The 7,533-nt window shown below is 35.0% G+C and overlaps 1 non-coding gene across 1 annotated transcript; it reads left to right on the top strand.

Annotated features, from left to right (window-relative positions):
- Positions 1–718: 718 nt before the first annotated feature.
- Positions 719–820, top strand: LOC124109081 (small nucleolar RNA U13). The gene has a single exon (XR_006856865.1). It is a non-coding gene; the product is annotated as a small nucleolar RNA U13 (small nucleolar RNA).
- Positions 821–7,533: the final 6,713 nt, after the last annotated feature.

Raw genomic sequence — 7,533 nt, 5'->3', positions numbered from 1 at the left:
ATTTCCACTTCAGAAAAGTATTGCAAACAAGTGCTCATATAGGGGAATAATTTTTACCTTACTAATGATACTTGGAAATTGGAAACAATATAATCTTTACTAATAGGGACTGGATAAGAAAATTATGTGAAAAAAATGTTATACAGCTATCAAAATAATATTTTTTTACCTTTTATTTTATTTTTTATAATTTTTATTTTTGGTTGTTCAAAACATTATATAGTTCTTGATATATCATATTCACATTTTGATTCAAGTGGGTTATGAACTCCCATTTTTACCCCGTATACAGATTGCAGAATCACATCAGTTACACATCCACTGATTTACATATTGCCATACTAGTGTCTGTTGTATTCTGCTGCCTTTCCTATCCTCTACTATCCCCCCTCCCCTCCCCTCCCCTCCCCTCCCCTCTTCTCTCTCTACCCCATCTACTGTAATTCATTTCTCCCCCTTTTTTTTTTTTCAAAATAATATTTTTTAAAGTCCATTTAATGGTGTGGAAAAGCACATGTATTATTTTTAGTGACATGTAAGATGTGACATTATATTGAAAGTATCATTCTAAATTTATAATATACATATGATTTTCACACCAACACACAAACACACACATGCATTCATGTATATCAAAACTTGAAGAAAATACCTTAAAATTTTGAAGTATTTTGTCTCTTGAAAATACCAAATTTTTAATATTTAAAATATTTTATAGATCCTTCATTTTATAAGCATGATGATCGGATGTTCACTCTATTGAGTGAGATGTGCCTACCTTTAAACCTTGTTACAACATCAGCACATTACCCATCTGATGTGAAAAAGAAAAAAATTTATAATAGTTATATTTTCCATATGTGAAAAAGTCTATTAAATAAGTGGTTTTCCATCTTTGACTTAAACTAGAAAAAGATGCCCACTTACATATGGGTTCATTAGCCTTCATACCTATTTTATCCAGAGATTATCAGGTAATTTTGCTTCCTTTGCCTCCAAATTACTGTTCGTTCTTACTTCCTCAGATATAAGAAGGTTTAGTATTCCTTCCCTATAATTTTCTTTTATTATTTTTTGGGGTACAATCTAAGCTTTTAAACTACAGTGTTTTACAAACTGATCCTGCAAAGACAAATTTGCACTTAGAGATAAAAAGATTTGTATTAGTTTCCAAAAGGATATGATTTTTGCAGTAATACACAATAACATATATGCAAATCTGTAGTGTTGTTTCTCCACATAAAAAGCAATCCTTACTAAAATAAAAGGATAAAATGGATCTTAAATTCAAATACTCATAACTCTTTTGCTTCGTAAAAGGAAAGGCTATTTTTTTCTTCCTCATTCAGGGACATATTTATAGGACCTAGGAAAGTATCTGGCAAATACTAGGTATCTCAATGAGTGAATGAAAGAATGAAATAAAAATGAGGGCAAATGTTTCCATGAGGGCTTGTACCTTATTTGGCATTTATTTTGCTAACAAGCCAGACTTAATGTTTTCAGATGTATTTCTGAGCCACTTTAATGAACATATTTTTATCATGTCAGAGATTTGAATCAATGAGCACCTTAATGTGGCCTATATTACATGATACAACTACTGTTCCAAGATCAGAATTTTAAATAGTCAGTGACTACTGGTATGTCCACTTTCACCTGAAGGAAGAAAGGTAAAGTCTCCAGATTAGTATCCTATTCTTTGGTTCTTCTAGTTAATTGTCTTTTTGCTGGGACAGATTTTCCACAATTTTGTTCCATACCATGTAGCATTCAGTTTCTTATCATTCTTATTTGTGCACTAATAGTTATATGCATTGTTTCACAATTAAGTTCATTATATCATCAATCAGAGTCTACTTGGGAAAGCAGAAATGCTTTAAGATTTTTCAACAGAGCAAATTTAATTCAGGGAAGTTATTACACAAGCAATGGAGTTGGTGAGAACTAAAGAGGGGGTTGTAATTTAATCAAATATAAAACAGTAAGAAACCAATACTGTGGGCTGAAAAGACGAAAAATGTAGACAGTGTTACTTCCCAGGGGAAGGGGTCATCTGATAGAACCTGGAACTAAAACAAACTTGCCAAGCAATAAAAGAAGGCTTTGAGCTGTAGCAGAAGAGAAGAACCAATTTTTGAGGAGCTGCCTGGGATAGAGAGGAAGGAGGAAGAATATCTTGGCTTCTTTCCCATCCTGTTCAATCTCTTTATCTTCTTTTGCCAAAATTCAGCCAGAAGACAGCTGATCTGGAATTGTTTTTGAGAACTTCACCCAATGATATGATAGAGACAATTGGAAACTAGAAAAATATTTTAAATGGAAATCATTTAATGCAGTACTTTCTCATATCATTATGAAGTTTTAGGCATTTAATTGAAAGTTGCCATAAAAATGACTTAAAATGTTCACTTTTCCAAGTCTATAAACCACAGATAGCTCATCTTTCTGCTAGCATAGATTACTATCATAGTAGGTTCTTAATCTGAAAAACATAATGAAAAGAAAACGAATCATGTTATAAAAGCTATTTGAAGCTTTCATTGCTATAGCTCTAAAAGATTCCTTAAGATTCACGAAATCAAGAAAACTCAAGAGTAACTTAAATGCTTGAATTCTTATCTCTGCTACTGGGAATCACGTCACTGGATACTCCAGAAAATGAATATGCCCTGAAGTGGATGAAGTGTGTGATTGAATCCCTGAGTTGGGTGAGTATGACATAATAATGCTTGACAAGTTCTTGAAGAGTTTAAATAGCAAGCAAGGGAGAAAATGGTTTCCTGTAACACAAAGACTTAGAACCAAAGTACCAAAGTAGAAACATTTGAAAGACTTTCTAGAAATATTTCCTAATGGAGTCATAAGTTAGGACAGTGGGATTAGTTTTCAAGTTTAGGGGAGAGTTGTTTGAAAGGAATAAAAGAAAGGGTATCGAGAATAAACCACAGGGAATATACCTCAGGAGTCAGCCATTGTTAGCTCTTTCCTTTAGTTCCAGCTTTAGAAATGGCAATGTTACATTTGCATAGTGTTTATCAATGAGGTTTATGTACACATGTTATCTTATTCAATCCTCAGTTAAGAAACTAGGTTCAGAGAGGTTATAAATGGCTTGATCAAAGTGGCAGAACTGCAAAGTGTTAGAGCTGAGTTGCCAGCTGCAAATGTGCCTGCCAGGAGGTCTAATCTTCATTCAAGGCTACCATGTCACTTTGATGATTTCTGATTTCAGATATCATGCAGGTATACGTTCCTAGCAGAACTAAATCAGGGTGGAAATGTAGCTGCAAATGTAATTTGTTTTTTATAGTCTTGGGAAGATACATAAGAAGTAGATTGAAGTGTGTGTTTTCAGGTGACCCAAAACCATTTGCAACATCTTGGGAAGCATTTATTAAGATACAAATAGAAACAACTTGGATATAAACTGCTTCTTCCCCCTAAATCCCCACATGGTAAACCCACCATTACAAGTTTATTGGTGATGGCTGTTGGGGCACTCTGTTGTCAAGAATTCTAAGGCTGCCTCTGGACCCAGTGAGAAAAAAGCCCTTGTATCTGCCATGGTTATGGGGTGTGTCAGGGAGGTTACACATGTCATCTCTGGAGGTAGGACTACATTGTAGACATAGGTAAACAAACACTAAGTGTTTGTTGTTGTTGTTTATTGAGTGAATAAACTATTTGTGAATTAATTCTTTAAAGACAGAGTGATTCTGAATTTCTCCATCCTGTAATTCTATTTATTCCATTTAATTTTATCTGTTGCTACAGCACATTAAATAAAACAGATACAATAAAGAGGGATCAAAGAACATGACATTTAAAGGAAGAAGGAGAAAAAAATAAGTGTTGAAAGGAGGGTCAAATTTTCTTCACCACCTTTGGAGTCTCTCCAGTATTAGTTAAGGTAATACACTACCTGCTATAATGAAAAAATAAATACATAAAATAAACCCCAAATATCTGTGGCTTAACACAACATAAATTTGTTATATTTCACATAATATTTAGATGTAGGTATTTCTTGGCAGTGGGGTAAGGAAGCTCAGGCTGATAAAGGACTGAATTGCAAACATGGACTACAATGTTTCCTTGGGCATCAACACACAGAAAGCTTATGGGAGAAGGAAGTGAGAAAAGAGTATCTGCTTTTTTTTTTCTTTCCAGGCCAAACTGATGCTTTTTATTAGGAACCCATTCCTCATAATATGATAATGACATGAACCTGTGTATGAGGGCAGAGCCCCAATATCCGAAAACCTGCTTAAAGATCCTGCCTCTCAACAGCTGCAGTGGTGATACAGTTTCAACATGAGTGTTGGAGTGGACATTCAGATGACAGCAATGAATTGACATCCATGGTTCCTATTATCTAGTCCTTAAAATTCTTTTCAGTATTATATTCAAATATTATGGTTCACTCCATCTTGTACATTCTTTGGGTTCTGATCAATGTACAATGATTCACATCCACTTTATAGTATTGTAGAGCACAGTGTCACTACCCTAAAATCCTCTTCCCCTTCACCCTCCCTTCCTTCAGCCCTAAGCCACTAAAGACTCATACAGCATACAGTTTTTCCCACTGGCTTCTTTCAATATTCATGCAAATTTCCTCCATCTTTTTATGGTTTGATGGTGCATTTCTTTTTTATCACTGAATAACACATTGTTTGATATACCATTATTTGTTTGTCAATTTACATCCTGGTGAATTCCAAGTATTAGAGATTATAAAGCTGATAAAGACATCTGCTTACATATTTTTGTGTGGACATAAGAGTTTGTTTTTTTAAACTCCTTTGGGTAAATACCAAGGTGCACAATTGCAGGAGTTTGTGATAAGACTATGTTTAGCTTATAAGAAACCATCAAACTGCCTTCCAAAGTGGCTGTACCATTTTCTATTTCTATTGGTATGAATGTGAATTCCTGTTGCTCCACATCCTCACCAGCATTTGGTGGTGTTGGCATTTTTAACCACCTCAAGAAGTTTCTGTTCACATTTGTGTGTGAGAACTAGTCTTTTGATTTCTATTGGTTCTAAAGGTGAGACTGGGAATTGTAGTTTGGGCCTAGATATTTCTTCCTTGCAAACTGCTGTATACTACTTCAGCTGCAAGTCTGGCCCACAGAGCAATAACATCAGCATCACCTGGAATGTTTATTTCTTGGGCCCTACCCCAGATTATTGAATTAGGATGACTAGGGGTAGGACCTGAAACATATTTTTAAGAAGCCTTCCACATGATTCCTATGTTTGCTCAAATTTGAAAAGCACTAATTACACCATGAAATGGGAGCACAAATTTCTAGTGGACAACTTGCAATCCCTTCCCCACAGCCTGTGATGACTGCACTTCAGCACACAAGTATTTGAAGCCATTCCCAGAAAGAGAATTACTTCCTATCCCCTCCCAAGTTAGGTTTCATTGTGTGAATTACTTTGGCCAATAAAATGTCATATGAAATTACAATAATCACTTTCAGGTGGAGTAGCATTTGCTTTACTACTTCCTCTTTCCTTCTGACACTAAGAATTTCAAGGACCACATAATAGCTACTCTGTCACCTAGATCCTGGAGTGAGGATAGGCAATAGAGAACGGAGCTCATCTGATTTGCAATGGACATACAGCACAAGAAAAAATAAATCTTTGTTATTTTAAGCTTTATAAATTTGGGGCTTGTTTGATCACTATAACATTGTCCTGACTGACATACCTCATTCCATTACTCTATAACATAGGAAGTCACAGTCTATACATAGCTTTGGAAAGCTTTTATCGGAGGGGTTATTTTCTCCTTGGCAATATGCTAACATTCTGGTATGCTGCTCCCAAGTGAACATTGGTTCCTAATTTTTGAACATTTCTCTTTTGATTTATTTTCTGGACTTTTATATTCTTAATTCAAATATTGATTGTGTCTAGGAACCCTCATTGTATAGAAGAATGCTTATTTCAAGTTTGCTCTGATTTTGATGACTCTGATTTTTCCATTGTTAATATTTGTGAAAATTATCATGCAAAATAAAATACCACTTATTGCAGTTTTACTTCCTCTTCTAAGCATTGATCTTTTGTCTTTCTCTTCTAGGTTCAAGAGTTCAATAACATTGAGTGGCAATAATTTGATTTCTTGAGAATCTGACTTAAAGGATTTAAAGATAAATCAAACCACACAAAAATTCAAACCGGTAGATTAGGAAGTTATCTTCTTCAGTGGTCTGCTGAAATCTGATTTAAATCTGGTCAGCATACACAGTAACATATATTCTATACAATTGGCAAGAAGTATACATAACTCTGGAGCCATACATTTGGGGCTGGGTAGAAGAGTGTGATATTCTTTTGGAGAGGATGGGAAATTTCTCTTCCTAATTTTGTTAAGTTTAAACTAGTATTAGCATAATGACTTTGTGTTTCCTGAGCATGGCTCCCTGGCCAGTGAGGGGCAGGTGGCTTGGGATTAAAATTGGAACATAACCAATGTACAGTAAAATGTCAGCTATCTATCTGGAACATTAAGGAAATGAGTTGTTCTGGTTACAAAGTTCATATGTATAAAAATAGGTTCATTTAAACTATTTTTGGTGAATATCTTTGAAAATACATATATGCTTCCCTGCTTTATTAAATAGAACATTCTAATTTGATCTTGTCCTGATGACTCAATCATAAATTATTCTAACAGGTTTAATAGAGCCTGTGAGTAAGGGCTCTGTGTTTGAACTTGTAAGAGATCCAGTTCGGAGTTTGGTACCAACTTTTTAGAGTTTTTTTTTTTTTCCCCTCTGTCCTCTTCATCAATTCTCAGGCTGCCAGCTGTCACTTTTTGATGCTACCAGTGTGTGTCTCTCTGATGATCTGCTGCCTCTGGGATTCTTGAACTGGGAAGCCAGATAATCATGCTTGTTAAAGTTATGCCTAAAATACAAGTAAATTGACTCTACATGTGCGCTCCAGGAATTCTCCTGTGAGAAAGTGCATGAGCTTTACATCACCTTTGCCTGATCAGTGGCCCATTTTGCTTTTCTTCTTTCTGCCTCAGGAAAGTGAAATTGTGAGATTACTGAGTTTCAAGCAGGTGAAGTGCTTCTTTTCATTGGGTCTATTTTGAACATGAATGATAGAATATTGACTAGAGGTGGGATATAATAGCTAGATGGGACTAATGAGAAAACTTGCCATAATACTTTACATTTTTAGAGTCCTTTATACTGCTCAGAATGTTCTGCATAGTGGTATCAGCATCCGTCATTTTGGTATAATGTTAATATTACATCATTTTTGTAGATGTAATGATTGTAAGAATGTCTTAAACTAGCCTTGACAACAAGGCTGGTTTAATGAAATTGTCTTAACTTGATGCTATAGAGATGTCAAAATGTCTAAGCTATTGTTTGTTTCCTTCTTTCTAAACATTTGTTCTCTTTTTCTAGGTTGAATGGTCTTGTGCAAAATATCTAAAATCATCACCACTTGCTTGATCTACCGGTACCCAAGGTGGGGCGCTCTTAAAGGCC

This window comes from Marmota monax, unplaced genomic scaffold (genome assembly GCF_021218885.2).
Source record: "Marmota monax isolate L192 unplaced genomic scaffold, Marmota_monax_Labrador192_F-V1.1 WCK01_AAM20220418_F8-fsc00135, whole genome shotgun sequence".
Lineage (NCBI taxonomy): Eukaryota > Metazoa > Chordata > Mammalia > Rodentia > Sciuridae > Marmota > Marmota monax.
This window is presented reverse-complemented; position numbering and strand designations above follow the sequence as displayed.